Raw genomic sequence first — 23,177 nt, 5'->3', positions numbered from 1 at the left:
GCTGGGTCTGCCCTTCACTAACCAGGCTGGGGACAGCCACGACAGCCTTGGCTACGGTGACAAGGAAGAAAGGTGGTAAGAACCTGGGGAAATGACAAAGAAGAGTAGTACAGCACACAAATCTGGACTTTGGAAGAGGTGTTATGGGAAACAGAGACATCTTTGGCTAAATAGTAATGCCCTGATTGAGTGCAGGGCAAAATAAAACTATAGAAGAGGCAGAAGCAGGCAGACACTCACAAGGAAGAATTTGGAATCATCATCCAGACACAAAGGCAATATCACGAAATTCATATACCACCACTACATGTAACCATTAGTAATTTAGGACGTATAAATAACTTGAGATTAAAAAAAAATCACTTCAGTAAGTGGGAATAAGAAATAAACCTAAATGCTGACAGACCCAAAAGCATTTAAGAACAACCTTGCATATTGCTGATCCTTATTGCTAGAAATTCCTCCAGATTTTTGTCCGTATTGTCTTTTCTTTTCCCTTTCTTTCTTTTATGATGGAAACACAACAAGCAATTACCTACAGTGGAGATTCTGAATCTCAAACCATTGAATTAACTTCTCTCATTTCCCTCTACCACTTGGATTTCAAGGGTATTCTGCACAGTTCCACACCATGTCCTAACTGTTCCTCTAACAGACCCTCATGATAGTGGTAGAAGCACACTACATAACCCACTACAAAAACAGCAGATCAACAGGTCATGGAATACAGCTCAAACAAAGAGATTTTTCCCTTTCCAAAGTGGTTATCCAGTCATTAAAAGACATGGTATACCTTATTTCAAGCAAAGATCAAATACCCTAAAACTTAACTTAACTTTATATTTATGTTATTGCCCATTTGCTTAAAATACTAAAATTTAAAACTCCAGAACAAAAAGGAAGAAAAAAGAAAATCCACATTGCTGTTTAACCTCTAAGTGACTGTAAGTGACCTAGAAAGACAAAACCTACACTGGAACTTGGACAATCAAACTTGCTACGAGGAAAAGCCTCAAGTTCATAAAAGACTAGCACAGTAATGCAGAGAGAAGCTGACATTGTGGCTGTTTAGATGCAAACTGTTGGCAAGTTGCTAGAAAACCTACATACACTTCTCTTTGAAAAAAAAACAACCAAACAAACAAAAAAGTCCAGAAAATACAGACAAAATGGTTGCAATTACACTGACAAATACGGCATAACTAAGTTTTCAGAGTGAGCTGGCAGCAATGAAAAACTTTATGTACAGCAGAATAATTTTAATTTTTGAAGCTGAAAATTACATGACTCAGCCTGTACTCATCATCTCTACGAAGACATCGTTCTGCTGCTGAAATGTCAGCTCCGCAGCTTCAGCACACAGCAGAAACTGAAGCACAACATTTGCTTTCTTTTATAACTTAGCTTTTTGGCTTGCATTCTCAATAGCTCTGTCCTTTCTGTAAGTTTGAAGTAAAGCCAATGCAACACTCTGCCCACCAGAAAGTCGCACAACAAAGAACAGATGTATCTCCCAGCAGCACATCACCCGGTGCATTGCTCGGGCTGCCGCCAAGCGCTGCACCCAGCTGGGCTCCCCTCACCTCACAGCCAGTGCCACAGAGAGTTCAGCATATCAGCTAACACCAGTGCTTCTCATCAGCAACAGTATGCTCTCTGTCCTTAAAGGCAATTATTTGCAGTTTCTACCCTAACACACTAAAAAAAGCAGACAGGATGCATCAGAAACCAGAATAATTTAGAGTCCATTTCATCATGGGTTTTTGGGTAGGTATTTCAGACCAGCAACTTTCAGTACTGGCTTGAAGGCAGTCAGGTAAGCATTCAAGCTGCAGTTTATCACAATGCTACATTTATGTAAGCCCTAGTAACATCTTGAATGGTTTAAGACTTGACTTTTTCTAAAGACTGACAATAGACGTGGTTTGTGCTCCTTTAACCTCAATCCAGATTAGCACATTAACAAACACTACATCACAAGTTAGCTTCAAAGTAATAAAACCAAGATGCCATTCCCAAATATTACATCATGTTTATCAGTTTAATATTTTAGTTTCAGACCAATAGCTATTAATAGAATTACCACATTGTTCCTGAGGTTTTACACTACATGTAATGCACTTTCAAACATAAGTAGCAAAAAAAACCACAAAAAAAAAAAAAAAAAAAAAAAAAAAAAAACAAAAAAAAAAAAAAAAAAAAACCCAAAAAAAAAAAACCAAAAAAACAACAAAAAAAAACCCACAAACAAAACACACCCACACAAAAACAAACCCAGCCCCCAGCACTCATTTAACAATTACCTTGTGTTGTTATGGAAACTAAATATCTACGAAGAAGCAAGAAAAAAGGGGCGGGGGAATCCCACTGCAAATCCTCCTATATATTCTCTAGATACTTATTTTTTTCTCCATTGCAGATTCAAATGAATGTGGCACAGTATTGCTTCAAGTATCCCATCCTTCCTTCTACCCTCCCTTCCCTTACCACTCCTCCCCAAAATGTAGGTAAACATTTTAAAATGTTATTGGAGATACTGAAGCAGGAAGCTGAAACAAAACTGGATTTTGCTTCCTCCTTCTATAAGGAGGATGGTTGCCCAAATCAACTGTTCCACGAGACCATACAATTCTCAAATCTGTCTTTAAAGACAACAGATTTGCTTGCTATCCCAAGTCGTCTCCTCGTGCAGTTTCTCTGGAACCCACAGCTGGAAAAACATCAAAACTCCAGAACAGCTGAAAGAGGACAAAACTATTCTCTTGAAGGATTCTACAGAAAAGGAGGAGGAACAAGCCAAGAACTCTTTCTGCCTTCTGTGCCCCTGCTCTCAAAAGTTTTGGTAAATATAAACCAGTTTATCTGATATCCAGGAAAACAAAAAACCTAATTAACAAAATACAAATCAAGAATCTAGTTTGCAAAATTTGAGATAAAGTGTCAAGGATATTTATTTGACTGTATCTGTATTTATTAGTTCACCAATGGGGACAAGAACTTATGGTTTTAAGTGACTACCACAGACTTTTAGCCAATAAACAATATTTTGAGGAGGGGTGTGGTGGGATCTTCTCTGGAAGTAGATATCTTCTGGTTTAATTTCAGTATCTCTGAAGCAAGTATCAGAAAAATCTTCACTAGAGAGCTATTAGTAAATACACCTTCATGACTATATGAAGAAAGTTGCTCACTTTTTCCTGCATAAGGGAAATCAGGTTAATAGTATGAACAATAGTAGGAAACAGAATATAGATTGTATCTGCGGATATACTTTTTAACTTTTGAGAGACCTTTTGTCTGAATGCAAACTATTTTTTGAGGCTTACAAAGATCGCTTTTCTAGAAAAATCTGCCTCAGTGAAAAAAGGTCCCATCCCTAACAGCATCTTCCAAATTATAAATTCCTACATGAGGTTTGAAGCACTCATAGTCTAGGTCAAAAGAACAGTACATACTCTTTTTTTCAAATTTACACATTAAAAATGAAAAGGAAAATATTTGATTAGTCAATCACTAAGTTTTAACAGCTTACCCTAGTGCCTGGCACATGCGTTACAAACTTGTAATATAACTCATCAGTGAAGGGGGAAGAAAAAGCATTTCTAGACTCATCCAGGATTTTGGAAAGGTTACAACATATCTGCAGCTTAGGCAATTCATGCTGCCCCATCACTTTAGGTACAGCTTCAGCCAAGTTCTTCCAAAACACATTAGCATAATGTTGCACACTAAATAAAGTACAACATATTTAAATAATGAAAAAGTTGTGACCCTTAAAGTTACTTCAGCAAGTGTAGCTCAGACAGAAAAACGCTAGTAACAAATACAACCTTGAAACATGAGAGTAAGAGACAACTAGTAACAGAGGCTCATCTACAGTCTTGCTTTACAAAATACAGAAAATCGCAGTAAAAAATCGAAGTTCACTAACATCAACAATGTACTTGAGAGCTCCATCTCGGCTGACAATAAGCATGACAAATTAAAGTGTTTTGTCTCTAGAAGAGTTTATTCCTCAGGCCTTTGAAAGCCACACTTAATGACAATGTGACATGACCAAAGAGAATATGCTCCTGCTCCTGAAGAAATTACTACAGTAGTTTTCCTTTTCTTCCTGTCGTCTTGGAGAACCAGTGACAACAAACCCAGTGATACTGTGGCAAAACAACACCCCACCTTAATCCTCAGCAAAATGAACAAATTCTGGGGCTGTTTTGCAGAACTCTGAGACCACAAATACGCACACAATTTACATTCACTATGGTGCTAACTATCTTTCAAGGAGATACTTAGGAAAAGTGGCTCAGGTGTGACTAAGAGCAGAGGTGCTGAGAGCAAGGTTTAGTAATACATTTCCAAATATTTTTCAATTTTCCAATCTTTTGGCCAAGATGTTGTGTTATTGGACCCAGAACTGAAGAACAGAAAGCATCAGAGATTCTCCACCTCTGGGGCTTACAAGATCAGAAACCTTGTCTCAGCTGTTAAGCCAGACAATCTTCAGCCATCAACACATGCCTATTTATAATGTTGATCTCAAATTTTGTTAAAAACTATTAATTAGGCAGAGTTCTGGATACCCTTCTAGATCTGCCAGATAGTACCTTCTATACCTTTTAAAAGCTAGCATTTTGAGGTGTTTCGGTAGCACAGCTAGATTACAAATAAGCAAAGAATGGAAGGAAGCTACTGTTTAACCTGATAGCAGTTTGGTGGTCCAGGAAATTATACACACATGAAACTACATAAGGTAATTTAAGCAAAGCCTACAAATTATTAGGGATGTCACTCATTCTATTAAACTGCTACTTGATAACTTGAACTTTCTTTCAAATTACTACTAGTGACTCAATATCCCCAAAGGCACAATCTTACAAAGCAGTTATTTTGAAAGAACTAAGGTGATTCTCAAAGCTCTCAGAAGTCAGCGTACCAAGAAACGATGCAAAGCAACAAAATGGTTTCTGCTTATCACTGGATCATGGAAGATACCATCCTGCCTGTCCACTTACAGACAACATATTCCAGATTACACAAAAATATCTTACTATCTCTCCTATCACTTGGAAAAATATTGAATTTTTCATTTAATCAGGTTTCAAATATGAACTCTTTACTCTGATCATTTAATTTGTTTTTCTTTAGGGAAACATTGACAGTGAACACCAGAAGTGATGGAACAGGTCCGTCATTTTCACCTACTTCTTAATACAAACATCCATTGGAAAAAAAAAGTTAAGCCATTTAAACTCTGAACTGGCCCATATAGTTTCCCCAAAACCACTGGAGTTGGACCCAACTCCAGTGCTATCCTCACTGAATCTTACTTGACACTATTAAGTGATCAAGAAACCAAGACAACTCTAAAAAGATCGTTTATTACATCAATCATTAATATACCACTCAAGGGTAGAAACAGAGGCAGAGTATACCACTCAAGGGAAGAAAGGGAAGATTTTTTTTTTCAAGGAAAAATACTACTTAGTAGAGGTTCTAAGCATCTCCATATCAGATTAAGAGAGACATTTCACTAACAATCCCCAGATGACCCCTGAATTTTCTTCATTTGACAGAATATCTTCATACAAATAGGGAGAACTGTCCATAGCCTAATGCAGCAAAAGCTGGCAAAAGTCGTTAAGTTCAGCCACACTTGTTAGCCAATTACTAGCATTAAATTTGCAGAATAAAAATGAGCAAAAACTGTTTTGTTCTACTGTTGGAAATGCAAAACATGGAACAACTATCAATTTTTATTGATCCTAGAGGTTTCCCTAGTGATCAGAAAAAAACCCCGGTATGTTATTTTAATTCTCACATATTAAACAGCCTGGCTGATTTACTTTGCTGGCAGAATAGATAAGAAGGGTCTTCTCCAAGACAAGCCAAATCTTTCAAATGGAGACTGAAGTGTCTGCTAAATGACAAAACAGATTTCCTGGGGCAGACATCTTATTTAGGCATGTCATCTAATTTCTTGTCGTGAAATACCGGAAGGGTTATTACCTATGATGATTATAGAAAGATATGCTTCCAAGAACCTTAATGTCTCTCAAGCTTTATGGAGATTACACAACAGATTTTTCTAAAGCTGTATTAATAAAGCAATAGTTGCATAACTGGCTTGTCTACACCAGGGAAGAAATGTAGGATTCAAGTATGCTTGGAGCATAGCGAAGAGATAAGAGAAATTCTTAGGAGATGGAAAGAAGGTGAAAATTCCTGTGATTCATTTGAAGCAAAGGACATTTCTTCAAACCACAAAAGTAGAATCAATGAGCCACCATAAACTTGAAGTCATCCTTCTGAATTAAAACCAATTTCATTAATCCAGCAGTTCTAATGCAAGGACCTCCAGACCAACAGGAAAGGAATCAGAGTTACCTGGATGTTTCAGCTAGCTCTGTGCAATGACACCATAATCCTGTGAGGTATCAGAGAAGCTCCTCCTATACAAAAATAAAGTCCTGAGGAGAGGAGGAGGCAGGGCAAACACCTGCCATCAGCCTGCAGGGAGAGGGGAGCTGCAGGGGTTCCCATGAAATTTCTGACACTCTTATGTACAGGAACACCAGATCAAAACCAGAAACTTCAACAAACCACCAACTCCAAGGACGCTGAAGTATGAGGGGGACAAAAAAAGGCTGATTTGAGATATATAAAAATACTCATAATTTGGTATCTTCCTAAGACATCAAGAGTAGTAATAACCCTATTTAGAATATTCAAGTTGTGACTGCTCTACATCCTTCTGCTCATTACAAAGACCTGTCAACCCAGACCACACTGACTTCCTGCATCACATGGGTTTACTTGGGAATATTTTCATCTGATACAGTGCAAGGTTTCTGAAACTAACATCCTCTCGATCAATAAGCAGTTACACAGACAAAACTACAGTATTGTTAACGTAAAAAAAAAAGACAATCCATATTTTTAGAACAACGGTGATGTTTAGCACAGCAAGGCAGGAATAGAAATTGCTTTTAAATCCAACAGCAAAAATGTTTTGTTTTTTTTTAACGGATGCTAGATCACCAACAGTTTACAACAAGAATTATTATAAAAAAAGAGTCTGAGCACAAAACAAAAATGATATAACCAACACCTGAAATATAGCACAGCATATCATACACTAGAGTTTACTGATTTTTCAATCAAAAGATTGAAAACATGCATAGGCACAAGCACAGCACAACACAATTCTTTTAAGAAAAGTCATCACACATCAGCTCAGACAGTTGCTGTTCCAAGTGCGCCACTGAATCCATCCAAATAGTGGGCAAATATCAGGTATGTAACTCTACACTGTGCTAAAGTCCTGAACAACAGCAGAAGATAGAGAGAGAAACAAGCAGAGCATTTCAAAGAGAAATGCAGAAAGCCACGGTAAAGGGCACATAGGATTGACACCATAACAGAGAACAGGGCAGAAGTGTATCCAAAGAAGCAGACTTAACCAGGGATGCTTCCTCTGTTTTAATTGACACAGCTACCATGCAGCAGACAGTGATAAGTGAGCTGGGTGGCTATTTTATTTAGCAGATACAGCATTACTTCCATGCCAGTGTGACATTCTGCACCCCGGCTGTAACTGCGTTCTGAGACTTTTCCATGCAACATGAGCTACACTAAAACAATCCATATGCATCAGAAAATGTGTGGCCATAGGAAACTGATATATGCTCAAGGTAACTAAAGTTCCACAAGTGATTTGCACGGCAGAAGAGAAATAAATGCCTTACAGTTATTTTCAGCATCTGCATCACAAAACCATAAAATCAAGAGAGTTAACTGTGAAGCAACCAAAACTTCAAATACATTCCTCTGTTTAAAACTAAGTTGAAAGCCCAAGGTGAGAAATGTCAGCATGTCCATCTAGCTTTGTGAACTGCCAAATACATCAATACTTTAAGCAAAGATTTTATGGACAACTCATCATGAAGGGTCTTCTGAAGAATATATCATCAGCATTAAAAGCTGGGACACCAACACCATCTATCATGAAGACCATCAAAAACTTCTCCTACAGAACCTTATTTTAGTTGACTATAACTTCCAATCTGAGCAGACATGCTTATAAATTCTTGTTCGTTAAAGGAACATGTCACAGTAATAGCAGTTAAAAAAATATTCTCTATACATTGTTCTTGTCACATCTCATTTTCCTGCACACCAGACACTGACACTTATTGCAATTCCTGGGAAAAGACTAGGAACGTGATAAATCTAATAATTGAAGATGTCAATTTGAGAACCTTCAGATAAAAAGCTATTTATGTTATAACTATCAGAGATATAATATCTACAATTATATTTCTGCACAGATGTATCTATATAGATATATTCTTGTAGCTGTTAGATCAATTGTTTACATGAAGGAAGATATCCTACATAACTGACTGGACAACTAAAAGAACAATTCGACCAGGTAGGACTTGAACATCACCATACAGCAACCACTTTACAACAATTTCACTACAGTACCATATTGGCAAAGACTTCAAAGAAAGTAATGAATAATATATTATGATAAGGGAAAACGGTGGCAAATTTCATGATACATAAAATCTACTGCACAAAGCCAATTTAAGAACCTCTCTAATAAATACAAAGAAATATTGTAAAATTACTGTAAACATTTAAGTAAAAAGAGAATCCCCCAAATCTAGTAAAAATCTTTAAAATTCAGCCTTCTACAGAAGTGTTGTATCAAGAAGAAGGGTCTGATAAATAAATCTATGCAATTAACCAGAAAACTTGGTAATTTCATTCACATGCACCTTCATTTTGGCAGTATGTCAGGATTGTACTTGTGCACAAAAAGATCAATTAAAAGTTCTTGAATGGATCATAATTTTTTATTATGCCACTTAAATTGTAACAAGCAACTGTCACTTTTCATTCTTCCACTGTGTTGTGAATTTTACTGTGCATAATAACTGCATGAAAAGACCAAGTTCTAAATCCAGTACCACTGCACTGAATTTCCTTGCAAAAGAATTGCCTATGCAGTATTATCATTAAAACCATCATTTAATATTACTAAAGCACATGTCTTCAGGAATTAAAGTATTTACTGCACTGCTCCTCACAACCACCAATGAGAATGACAGTAACAGAGAATCAGGACAACACTTTTTTTTAAAGTGCACCTTGGACTTTAAAAGCATTTGATGCCTAAAATTCATCAAAATCCACCTTCCCTGTTACCAAAAATACTTTCCAAGCCATTTGGGTGTGAAGCATAAGAGAGGCAGCAGCTGGAGGCTGGGAGACAGCTGCACATCTGCTGGAATTGATTTCCTTAACACCGTGACATAACACGTGCCATCCATTAGACAGATTATTCACTTCACAGAAGTAATGCAATTTGTTTGCTAGAATCTACTGTTTCAAATGCTGGAAAGTCTCACTCCTGAGGCATGTGCTATCTTCAGCAGGGGGAACTAAAAACTCCAAACAGGAACCATGCTCTCCAGCAGCTTTTTTAAGCTGCACTAAAAAGTTCTGCAAACACACTTTGACCAGTGCAACCTGCAGGGCTAACAGGATATAATCATAATAGCAGCATATTCCTGAGATAAAAGCAAAAAATGAGAATGCCATTTCCCCACAGGGAAATAACTGTCTCATTCCATTTAAAAAAAAAAAAATCACGAAACATGGATATAGTTCTTTACACTTCTCTACATGAAGGAATAGATGCACATCAAGGAGTATGTTTTCTCCATGTCTGTTCATATGAGAGACACCATATGAAATGAAGGCAAAATAGATATTGGTGAATGCTAAATGGCAAAGGGATAGCTTTTAGGGCTTTTCATTCAACATTTAACTGAAATATTTATTTTGAATATTTAAGAAAGAAACAAATAGTTCTAACTTTATTGTAAAGATGAGAACTAGTGAGAGCAACATGCGACATGACTATCACAGTGCGGTCAAAACAGCTGTTTGCAGGTTAAACAGCTGTAAAAAGTAAGCATCTGGTTAACTTAATGGGAACCAGACTCCTGGAACCAGTGAGCAAATACAATAAGGTTTTGAGACCCATCAATGTACCTCAGTCTTGACACGCATACAGTCACCTACTGGATGTGGCAGCACTAATTTAATTCCCCAAACTGCCAAATGTTTGTACTGCTAGAATACTCTTGTTTCATTCTTAGAACCATTCCATTAAGAAATTGGTAGGCAGCTTTCAGTTGCAGCCATTTTTCCCCCTTTAGATGAGTGACAACATTACTAAGAAAATTTTCTCTGCCAGACCTCTTTAAAAAAATTAAAGATTAGTTTTAAAGTTTGATAAAATGTTTACAAATATTCTTGATAAAAGCTTAAAATGCATTTTCATTTAGCCATTAAAAAAAGCAAATAGCATTTATTATACATTAAGCAGTACAATGCCCTGAGGTTTCTGCTTAGAGTTCTCACACGTAAATACAACCAATAAAATGACTATGATGCGTTAGCTAGGGAAGAAGCATTGCATAGGGAAATGTTTCATCCTCCCTAGGATGCAACACTGTATCATGCTTCTGCTGTTTCAGATACTTACAGATAATTGGTTCCTGGCAGGATGATGTTTAATTAGCACCAAGGACATCCACTCATTTTACAAACTGAATAATGCAAACAGCACAGGTAACCTTACACATAGAGTGCCATAAAGGCTCCTTCATTGCACAGTAATAGAAAGTCTCAAGGACAAAAACAGATGTAGATGCTGTGCCCCCAAAGTCAGGACCAAATCAAGACCATGAGGAGACTATGTCCTGTTACTTAACAATGTTGTTTCACCTGCATTTTTAATAGCATTGACTCACACCACTGCATTTCCTTGAATACCTAAAACTACTTCAAAGGAGGCTGTAGCAAAGGTGGGGCTGGTCTCCTTTCCACAGTAACAAGCAACAGGACCAGAGGAAGTGGCTCCAAGCTGTACCAGTTACTTAGACCGGATATTAAGGACAAACATTGTCCCCAAAAGGATTGACAAGAATTGGAACAGGCTGCCCAGGGAAGTGGTGGAGTCACCATCCACAGAGGTGTTTTAAAAGATGTCTTGATGAGGCATATGGGGATATGGCTTACTGGCAAACTTGGGAGTAACTAGGTTAAGAGTTGGACCCAATTAACTTAACAGGCTTTTCTGACAAGCAATTGTATGAATCTACATCCACAGGCAGCATTTCAGAGAAGATGGCCATGCTGGAGGTGAGAAGTGCATCAGCCACAGTGTGGCTCTGAAATGTTCCTGGATGTGAAACAGAAGTCCTCATGTAAAGTATAAAACATAATTAGGTGGAAAGCATACTGCCTTCCCTCTTCTCTCAGATGAAAACAGAAGATGAAAGCTTGTACAAAGGTACACAGTTTTCCACAACAGAAAGGAAAAGCATTAGGTCTATATTGTGACAGGTACTGTGCATGTTAAACATATCACTTACAGAGATACCACCTTTCTACCCAGTTTTGTGGGGGAGTGCATAACCACCTTCCCAACTTCAGAGACTGAACACTTGGGAATGCTACTGCATTCCCTGCTTGCAGCTCTGACACCAGAGGGCAGGTGAGCCTGTGCCACAAACACACAAAGACAGGAGGCAGCAGCTCAGAAGGGACAGGCCCATTTCGAGGCTGCTGACATGATACTACACAAGTAGCAGTGATTATTCAATGATTATTCAGAGTACCAAATTTCGTTCAGCCGTATGACACTTACATGAAGACAAGGGCAGAAATCTCTCTCACAGAGAAAAAAAAAGTCAGAACATTTGCTTGACACACACCTGTGAGGCGACCACAGCATTTTGCTGCAGCCAGACCTCTACTATTTTGGTTACTAAACCTACCACAGACACTAATTCTTCTGACTTCACAACAAAATACACCTCACAATTAAGACCTTCCCTTAGACAAGACGTGTGCAATTTTAGATTCCCTAGGCAGCATCCTCAAGGATAAAATTATTAAGGAACTACATGTAGGAAGGACTGTCTGTACAAGGCTTAACAAGTAAAATGTTCACAGCAGCAAACCATGCCTTTAATGAGACTTGGTGTCAGTTTCATATGGGAGATAACTGAAGAGACAGAACTCAGCTCACCTGTGTAAAAAACTGTGCTTAGCATTCCTTAAAATAAAACTTGATTCTCAGAAAAGCATAATTTTCTTTCAGAGAAGTTTTAAATACAAGTGGACATTAACCAACCTCAATCATGCCTAAATCAGAATTTAGATGTGTTTCGTTATGTGTGCAAAGACAAAAATATAGAAATTTAACACATTCATATTGATTTAGCTGGCCACAAACATTTTGCTCAGTTTTCAGTATTGAAAAACAGCTAATGAATCTCTCCTGACAGATGATAATTTTAATTTTGAAATTCCTCTTTAGCTTCAAGGTTTCACTGCAAAAAAATCTTCACTTTGCTCTCTACGATAAAGTTGGGAAAGTATGTCTCAATAACTTGAAGTGCTCACTGAAGTTCTCTCTGCACACATGCCAAGAGAAAAAAACCCTACACTCCTCTCATTAGTTGACCCTTATTTAATTTACCCCTCACACTTTCGCCTTTTCCACACATATAAAGCCAAAGTCATTGAATGGTCTGGAAGGGACCTTAAATGGACCAATCCAAAACCACTGAATGGGTTGGAAGGGACCTTAAAGATGGCCTAGTCCAACACCACTGTCACGGGTAGAGACACCTTCCACAAGCCCAGTTTGCTCAAAGCCCCATCCAACCCAGCCTTGAACACTTCCCAGGATGGAACACCCACATCTCTGGGCAACCTGTTCCAGTGCCCCACTACCCTCACAGGACAGAATCTCCTCCTAATACATCATCTCAACCTGTACTGAATTCTGAAGCCATTACATTCATGAGAAACAACTTAATTGCTCCTATACATCACGTAATGTAACCTACACTAATGTTTGTTACTACAACCCAAGACTTGTGCATTTTCAGTCCCTTCTTGAAGCTACTCAAGCTTTTTTCTATTATCTTGATCTCAAGAAGATGTTATTCAAGCAAAGCCAGAATTCAAATCACCAGAGCAGTTCAGAGATCTGCTACTTTAAGAAAACTGTGTTTAACTGAAAACCATGACTAGTGATAGCTTGTAAAGACATCTGGTTTTCTGCATCAATAAAAAAATCTCTTAACAGTTCTGTACTCTTCAAAACTTCTGCAATTCATTGTGTTCTGTGATTTCTCAATATCAGTACTTTCAAATTTATTACAAATATTTTCATTAACAAAGTTTTCAGCTCACTTGCTTGTTTACATAAATGTTCAAATAACTTCACTGGTGACAGGATGAAATTAAGGTCTGACATGTTATTAAGTAAGTGTAGATGATTCCTTCCTAGAATATTCAGTAAAACAAAACCTAGTGCCTTAAAAGTAAAAATAAGCAGAAAACCACCATCAAGAGATATGACAACTAAAAGCATTTTAGAAAATATGTTTTAAACATATAAAAAGGAAGGACTTTTCTACCAAAAAGTTCAAGACAGTGTTGCATTTTGAGGGGTTTTTTTTGTTTTTTTCTAGTGAAATTCTAAAAAATTCATACTTGGTTGACTTTAACTAAATCAGGTGTTCCATACATCTTTAAAAGTCCCATTATTGCCTGCCTGTAAAGAAAATACTCATTGACCTATGGAAAAAATAAGAACTATCACAGCTGAGGATCCAACAATGCTGTAGGGGTTGCTGGCTTCCCTAAAACAAGTAGTTCTGAGGAAGACTGGTTTCCAAAAGACATACAGTTCGTTGTTGATTCACAACCTTGTTTACCCTGAAGTTGGAGCCAATGTTTTTTACCTGCGTTCATTATAACTATTCCTCCTCCAGCATCACCTAGTCTGAACTACAGTCCCCTCTAAGGCTTCCACCTCAGATTCTCATCCACATGGTAGCAGTTTTAGTTTCTGCTTATCCTTCTGAATTTTCAAAGATTTCCCATGAATTCCTGTTACATGTCCTACCTGCCAGCCATACCAAAGGTGCATGAATAGTACTGTAACCACAACAGAGATCAGCACATTTAGTGACAGCATGGGCATAAAACTGAAATCCCAAGAGGGTTAAAATAAACAGAAGAAATAGAAAATCAGCCAGAATCAGAACAAATCAACAGCAATGTATGACTAGAAAAAATCCTAAGTTCAAACAGGCCATACAGCAGCAAGTAGGTAATTTGCAATAAGCAGAAATAATAATCAGCCTCTCCTTTGGTTTGTAAGTCTGCTGCAATCACATTTATCCAGTTTTAACAGTGCTGCACTACAACATCCTGTAACAAACACTGTGATGCCACCACCAATACAGAAGTCCAACTCTCGATTACTAAATCATGAGGTCTTTCACAAAACACAGGCATGTCTTCATAATTAGCAAAATTAGTCCACTCATCCAGCAGCTTCAAGGGACTCTCTTCAACTACCAAGAATTTCTAAGCCTAAGTCTGAATCTGAGTACCTTTTACCATATACAACACACATGCTGTTGTCAACTGAAGATCCCTAATTTCCATACAAAGTTTACTTGAGCATTTCATACATTCTTATATCACTCTCAGCATTCTAGGCACAGAACATCCCAGAGTTGCTCAACATGCAAAATCTATTAATTGAACACTCTCAACCCAAACAGCTACCTCAAGAATTAGATATGCAGATTCTTTAAACAAACAAATTCTCAGTAACATTTCAGGGCTTCTGATCCTGAGTAAAGAATTCTTGCAGACTGTGGAATAAACAGCATCTATTGCAAGGCACTTGGTTTCCAGTCCAAGCAGTTGAAAATGAAAGGAATGTTGTTTATCACCCTAAAATAGCTCTCAGCTAAACGCTAAAGTCATCATTGGTGAAAAAGACAATTTCAGTCATATGGCACTTCAAATTTATCTTTAAAATATAGCCCATTACACTGGTTCTTCCTGCCACTGTATCTTCAGGTTTGACATGCATTTAAAATTCCTCTTCCCATGATTTCTCAATTTCTCAGTTTCATAAAAATATCTCACATCTCCTAGGAAACCTGAACACAGCACAACAAAGACGGCTGGCTCTAATGCTCAGAAGCAGGTTAGAAAAACAACTGCATTCCCTTGCTAGTTAGGGTAGGGTTCAACACTTAATTTCTCCTCACTAATGTATCTCACAAGAAGCTGTCTCTCTTCACCATTAAATTTCCTACTTGTCTTCTCAGCCACACCCCCAAATCCTACCCACTTCTTCACTACTAACTTGCACTCACCTTGATGTTTCATGAGGTTTCTAAGCATCTGTGCAGAATATTGTAAGCTATTTAAGGAGGCCGGCAATATCCAAGCAATACTTCACTAAGAAGTAACCCTCTCCCTGCAAAACTGCTAGGAATGAAGTCCACCCCAGTTTGAGATTCTTAATAAGAATTACTCTAGTTGCTGTAAGAAAAAAGGAAAGTACTGCTTCTCACTTTGCATCTAGGACTACTCAGGGAAGCATAAACATCCTCTGAGGCCACCAAAAGGGGCTCTGCCCCAGCCACTTTGCCTGCAGTAACGTTTCAGGTTTAGCCAGCATTTCCCTTGCAAAGCCATCTTCCCCATTGCAACTCAATTTAAAGCAAAAATTCTGAAGGTATTTCCTAGGAATTACACATTTTCAAAGGAATAAAAGTCCTCTCTCACAGGAACTAAGTGTTTTCTCAGCTGAAACATGGTGAGAAATTAGAATCATCCAGTTACTGCCATTTATTTAAAAGCCTTACAGAGAGACACCCAAGAAGAATAAGCAGCATGGAAATATCAGTATGAAGGGGAAAATCAAGAAGACTGAGATTTCCCCTGCCCCGCCAATATGGGAAAGAGCACACAAAAGGCAGAGAAGAATTTCCTCCCAGAATACCATAAGAACAAGAGATTATGTTCAGCCAAATGAATGCTGACAAGTTTACCATCAACAAAAAGGGCTGCCTTCTCATACCTCCACCTAGGGAGCATACTGCTAAGGGATATGGGACTGCAAGCCAAAAGTTTAGCAGCATTAAAGGGAAGCACAGAGGATAAAATTACATTGTAACAAAAAATATTTGAATAACAAAGAGCTAGAATAGATACCAATGTCTTTGAATCTTTTGACACAAGTCAAACTAACAGGATCACAGAGATACACCCCAGAGTATATTACTGTCATAACTGCCTATTGTAGATTTTTTTTTTTTTGCATCATCATCCCAAGCATCTGTTACTGCTCCTAATTAAAGAACAGATGGTCTGACCCAATATGGCAATTCCTATGACCCTTTATTTAGCAGCAGGTGGGGAAATTAAGTTTTGAGGTCTGAAGCAGCAGAGAAAGATTAACAAAAACAGATAGCTAAATAGGTCTCAAAGCCATCTGGTATACGACACTTAGTGAAAAAAATATTTTTCAAGATTTCATACAATGAAATTTCCACGGTCTCTGTACTGAGAAAAACTGGCTTCCACAAACTCCACCAGATGCAAATATGACTTAACTCCAGAAACACAGACATTACCAAGATAATAATTGAGTCCTTTTTCATGTTAAACTAGTGAAGCACAGCTATTCCAGCTGTACAGTGAAATTTGTGGAAGTGAAAAAAGTCAGCGTGTTGACATAAAAGTTTGACTTCATTTTCAGTACAACTTTCTGATAAGATCATTGTACACACCAGTAAAAGAAACAAAGAAAACAGTGCAGACAAAGGAAATAAAAAGCTTTAAAAGGGTTAGGGTTGGGGGTTTTTTTGCCTATATGTTTTAAGCGTGGGTTAAAGACACACAGGTGAACTGTGGAAAGCTACATTCCCAAATCTGGTAACAGATGGAAAAGACAGCTTGAAATAATTAATCTGCACAAAAAGAGGCTGTGAGTGAGACTGATACTGACCAATAAGGCAGGAGTAACAAATTAAAGAAAGTACAGTTCCTTACGTGAGTAACATCTCTCTTTCTGCAGAAATGTGTCGACCTTAAGTGGTACAAAAGGGAACTTCCAGTAGTATATGCCTGTATGGGTAATTTTTTTTTTTTTAATACTCTATTGGAAAAAATTTAAGTGGAGGAAAAGTTCTATGCTCATGAGTCACAAGAACTTCTGATGAGTCTACATTCTGAAAACATGCGTGATCAAGCTCATTATGTTGCCAGGAAATCTACAATTGAACCAACATAAATGAAAATTTCCCTTTCCATGTCGAAACAGTGAGGGGAATGAGATAATACACATTCTTAAATTGAGCCACCTGTTGGAAACCATAGGAACAAGGAAGCTGGTTACTGGGGCATTTTCTGTGAAGACAAGAAGATGTTCCTCAGCCTAACTATGAAACAGGATTGATCTGGTAACAGCAGCTAGTCAAAATGAGGGGCCTCCTCCCAGTCCATGCCAGCAAAACACCTCCTCTACAGCAAATACAGCACTTTGAGCATTTTAAATTAATCTTAACTTTCTCTAAATTAACAAGACAGGGGTGCTGATTTCTTGTACATGGAGAATTTAATGAAAAAAGCTCCAGAAAATTGCTAAAAAGGAAAGCTTAAGTCTTAAATATATTCCTACATTGCAGCAAGGCTCCTCTCATACCCATCACCTCTTCCCTCTGGAAACATGAACATCATTAACCTGCATCACAGAAAAATTGCCCACAACTTCTTGCATTTGTTAGTTCATAAAAATTACTGCACTTCAGATGGAAAGGTGGGCTCCAGCCATTCATAGTGTTTAATCCCATTTATCTGCCTTTTTTTAAAAAAACAATTTTCACCACAATCTTGGAAATTATTTATAGATCTATGGTTTTTACACTGCATATTAATAGAGCCTGAAAACACAATACTGAAAGTTATTTTCCTCTCCCGCTGCCATTTACCTTTTCAGTCAATAAAACAGTTACTATTCTCCTAACCATTATTCACCTAATATTTTAAAACCTAAATTATCCTAATATTTTAAAACCTACTTCTAACACAAATAGTAAGCTGCAAAATGCTGAACTTTTGTATGACTGTCACTCTAAACTGTACTCTGAACACATGAAAAACTAGATGTGACTGATTTAAGTCAATCTCCCCATCATCTGGTTACCTGACACACTTAGGAGAGCTACAGCTTCTGTGCTGAGGGTGGTAACTCATCAGGGTGCCAGTTAAAAAGCACAGAATTCACAGAATCCTTGATCACTGAAGACAAACTTTCCTACTGCATATGTGAATTAAAACACCCCAACTAGAACAAAAATCCATTCCACTGTATGAAGCTAAGCATCCTTTGCGCATGTGTGATAGGGCAGGGGGAGGAACAAAAGAAAGATAATAACATTTGACTTTAATCCATTAATTAATTTCTTTAATTGAAAAATATTCAAAGATACTCTTAAACATGGAAAAATTGACATTGAAAAAATCGAAATATTATCTCAAAGCACCTTAGGGGAAAGTGAGTTCAATAGACACAAATGACAGCAATTGAATATAGGAAATCATGCTGTACTGACTTAGTTAAACCACTGCCATTCCCACACATGAATAGTCTGATGTAAGGTTAAGACACGTCTCAATTTATCTTGTTATTTACCAAGAATATTTTTACTTCAGGACTGATCTCATTTTCTAAGTTGTAGGAAAAAAGACACTAGACATTCTAAAATACACTGGATTTATGATTTGACATTTCACACATCCATGCGTCAGCTGGGACACACAGCTCTGCATCTATGCAAGCTGAAGAAGATACTTGCTTCAAACCAACTAGTTGCCTACAGATTTCTGTATTAATCTAAATACATCTGTATTAAAGTATTGAATGATTGGATAATATTAGAAAAACAGGCCTAATAAGGCCACCTTTCTGAAATTCAGAAAATAATTCCAAGTGAGGTTTAAAACAAAGTAAACAAACTTAATGCATCCTAACCAGAAAATTTAACTGAAATTCATAAAAAGAGAACTATTGTGAAGAAGTAAAAGCTGTAATTGCAGATTTCAAGAGTTCAGTGCAGTTGTAAGAAATTTAAAAGCCCTGCAGCCATCACAGACTCCCCTTAGAATCCAAGCACCTTTCTGACAGCAACTACACTCTCTCCCCATAAAAAGTTTTCAAACTGGCACTGCCTACTACAGTTCTTAAGTTACCTAGGACACAAGGAAGTACTATAGATGTAATCAAGGAAAATAAACATCTTGAAAAAAAAAAAAAAAAAAAAAGAAGTATAGAAGTATGCAGCATGTTCTTTCAGGCAATGCTTAAGAGCCTTAAATTAAAACAAAAATGCACACAGGAATTACAAACTAATAAAAAGCAACATTACCCTCATTTATATATCTTCCATTTAGTATACAGATCGCTTATGTTAATGGGATCGTGTCCTGTCCCTTCTGTTGTTTAAGGCTTTCAGAGGTTCTCCTCTTGCACAGACCAAATGCATTCTCAGTTAAAACACACTGTTATGCTGACACAAGTTGTGTCAGCTTGCATTTGAAATTCTTATTGTGTCTCAAATTTGCACTAGTCTCAAAGGGTAAATTTCAGATATATTTTATACCACAGTTAAATATAAATATTTTTCAGGTGAATTAAGACTACATCTCTGTTTTAGCCTACATCTTACTGCATTTGCAATTTTAAAGGACAAAGCCTTTTATGGCTACATTTTTACTCATAAAATATTTAAAATAAGTTCTCCAATTAAAATATTTTCCCTATGGATATGGTAATTTTTAATGTGTAGACATGAAAAGAGCTATGGTGATATGCTGACAGGCACCTGAAAGACAGTGACAGCCAGTAGTCCTTAATAAATAACAGAAGACATTAATTTACAGTGATAATATATGAAAATATCCATAGAACAGGAATATTTGGTTACACCTACTTAGAATCACTGCAAATCTGACTGCCATAATACAATGATGAAGTTGCTTTCATTTTCTGTAACATTTTAAAATGCTGCTGCTAAGGATCAAGGAGGCACATCAGGTGCAAATGTTCTTACTGACCCCTGCTTTGAGTGCTTGATATAAACCTCCCATATTCAATGTCTGCAAGTGTTAAACACAGCTGTAAGTACTGAAAGTTGAATGACAGGCAAAGTAGATCCGCTCCAAAACTGAAAAGTTTCAAAACTTTACAGGAGGCTGATTGGGAAAAAATAAATCTTATCAAAATAAACCTTACAGTAGCAATTTTTATTGGCTGTTGTTTCAGATGAATATTTATACATTATTTGTTACGAAGAAATCTGCAAATTCCTACACCTTTTTTTTTAAAACGAACTTTAACTGGATGATTAGATGAAACTGATGGTAAGAATTATAACTGGGAAAACAAAATAGCTTTGGTACAAGTAAGTACAGATGTTTACATGAAGAAGGTGGAAGAAAAAAGCTCTCAGTTTTTGTTGAATGCACTTGAAAAAATTCTTTTGTAAAATCATCTCCTAGTTCAAAATCCTTCACATAAATTATTCCCTACAGCTGTACATCTGAAAACCAGATCCCTTGAAATACGGTGAAGTCTCTTTACAAAAATATGAGCAATTAAGCCAATAATTAAGGCTTCAACATTTGTGTCTGTTGTGGCACAGGTGGGTTGTTTTTATTCAGATGGGACAAAAGATCAATGGATTTGTGTTGGCAACTTCTATTTTTTGTAGGTTTCACCACTGAAGGTTTATGCAATCTATATTTGTCAATCATTCTATACACCAATAAAAGCCTGATGAGAATTTTAAAATTTGAATTATATAGAACTGGCCTTTCTATGGTACCACAGATATGAGTATGAATTTCTTACACCTGCTTTCATAACCACAGGACAGTTCCCTCTCAAAGGATTGTTAGTACAGATAATCCTTTTTTTTCCTGTTTTGAGTAGTCTGCAAATGATTCTGATTTTTCGAGAGGCCCCTTAGTTGCAGTTTTTAACTATAGGTGCTCCACAAACTCTTCAGTTTCTTTTTTTTATACAGTTACATTATAGTAGATGGAAAACCTTCCTATTAGGAGACAAAGCCCTGTTTTTAGTACAAGACAAACATTTCTTCACTCTTTTTCCACATGAAACTTAGTAGAAAGAACATCCACTATTCATTAAAAGGAAAACTCGTTCACACAATTCTTTCCAAAGATTAGCACATGTAGAGAACCACATCTGGGTAGAAGTCATTACTGAAAGGTAAGAACAAAAACAATACACAAGCACAGATGGTTCAATCCGAGCAAGAATCAAGAGCAAGAATCAATCCGTTGCCACCGCAGTTCCCAACGCCTTCACACTCAGACCTGTCTTCCCTGTCACAGCACAGGGGATGTAGGGCTGGTACTGACTTGTGACTCCCCAGCCCCATAACCCTTCCCAATTTAACAGGCCAACAGCCTTCTGCACCCCATTTTTCTCCCCCACCCCAATCCCTGTAATGCCAGCTGAAGCAGCCCTGGCTTGTGTCTAACCCAATTCCCTCCTTTGAAATTCAGCCCTTCTTGTCTCCCACTCCCCTGGCCTCAGCGTGGCTTTTCTGGCTTTCAGAAAGAAGAAAGCTATAACCTGAAAAGGTAAAAAGGGAAAAACCCTTCTCCAGTGCATGCTGCATGTCCTCAGCAGGCCCATCCCCTCACAAAGGAACTGCTCTTTTTTTGGATAAACACTATTATTTTCTGGAGGCCACAGAAGGGTCCTAGCAGGAAGACTCCTCCTGAGCATACAGCAATTGGGGAAACAGGAGATATGTACATCACAACACATGCATGCAAAAGGAAATAGTTATGGTACTAGACACAGCTTCCACTTTTCCCTGGACTCCCTCAAGTCCAGGGAATTCAATACTTCATCTGAATAGACCCCTAAAATGTGCTGCACCACAGGATTTCTGAGCATTATTTTACAGCAGAATAAACAACTGACTTCTCCTACACTTCCATATGTTTCTGCCCTGCAAAATAGCTTTGTGTATGTGTCTCTGCTCTCAAGGTGTCCAAAAATATTGATCTATCCAATCTGTGTGAGGGACAAAACAGACACTGACATCTCTGAGGCCACAGAACGTGTGCTGGGGGCCCACTCTGAGCCCAGAGCTGCAGTTTAACATTACAGCTTCAGCCCAGCTGGCAGCTGGCCATTGCCAGGAACAGGGAGACTGAACCCTCCCATCTCCACTCCCATCTTCTCTATTTCTGGCCTACAGTCATCTCCTCACATTACAGGCACACTCAGCTTCCAAACCAGCAGAACAAACTTTACTATATCCTAAAGATGTTAAGAATGCATGTATGCCTTCCAAGTAGGAGGAGAAGAAGCAAACATAACACAAGCATATAGAAAACTCACGGCTCAACTAAACTGAAATTAACCTGCTTTAGAACCTTCAAAGGAATGTCCCCTTGTGAGGGCAAAATACATATAAGGGCTAACTTACCCCACAAATTCCTGTTGCATATTTGTGAAGCTATTTCCCTCAAAATGCATTTCTGAACTGGGGAGAAAACTCTCAGAATATCTCTTACTCAAGCGGAAGTAAACCTTGTTACAAACATAGATAGTCCTTTATCCATACTGCACCATCTGACCTTACACTATGAGTTTCACAATAAAGACAAAACACAACGTTTAAGAAATTGGTTAATGCATAGAATGTCTCCAAAACGTAAAACTCTGTATTTCTAGAAAAGCTGACAACTGGCCTTGACAGTGTTTATATTTGAAGAAACAAATCTACAGTTCAGCAACCCCAGCAAATCCCTACTTCCACAATTTAATGTTAATAACAGATTTAAGTGAAAATAAAGGCTTCTCTGGATGCCTATCTTCATAAACCAAGATATTTGCACAGAAATGGATAACCATACCCTTGTGATGATGTAACTAGTTTGAGACTGCTGGCAAAGTAAGTTAATAGGCAGCTGAAGTTCCTCCTTTTTCCTCTTCCTCAAAATTTCTAAGCTAGAGAACTAAATCAATCCCTTAACTCTTTTCCAGTATGGTTCTTAAAATCCAGAGTGGAGCTTTTGGCTTTCCTTCCAGTACTTATTCCCAAAACACAGCTGTAAAGTATAAAAATCAATTAATAATGTTTTGATACAAGACAGCTCATCCAGACACTACACAGGACAGATTTACTATTCTCATCATTAAATAAAACATTCAGAAATCTCCA

General features: G+C 37.6%; 1 protein-coding gene across 4 annotated transcripts in view; it reads right to left on the bottom strand.

Annotated features, from left to right (window-relative positions):
• Positions 1–23,177, bottom strand: part of SIPA1L1 (signal induced proliferation associated 1 like 1) — a 199,182-nt gene that overhangs the window by 93,025 nt on the left and 82,980 nt on the right. The gene's annotated exons all lie outside the window — the stretch shown is intronic.

This window comes from Pyrgilauda ruficollis, unplaced genomic scaffold (assembly GCF_017590135.1).
Source record: "Pyrgilauda ruficollis isolate IOZ18807 unplaced genomic scaffold, ASM1759013v1 scaffold14, whole genome shotgun sequence".
In the NCBI taxonomy this organism is placed as follows: domain Eukaryota; kingdom Metazoa; phylum Chordata; class Aves; order Passeriformes; family Passeridae; genus Pyrgilauda; species Pyrgilauda ruficollis.
Note: the sequence above shows the minus strand (reverse complement) of the source record. Positions and strands in the feature narration are given on the sequence as shown.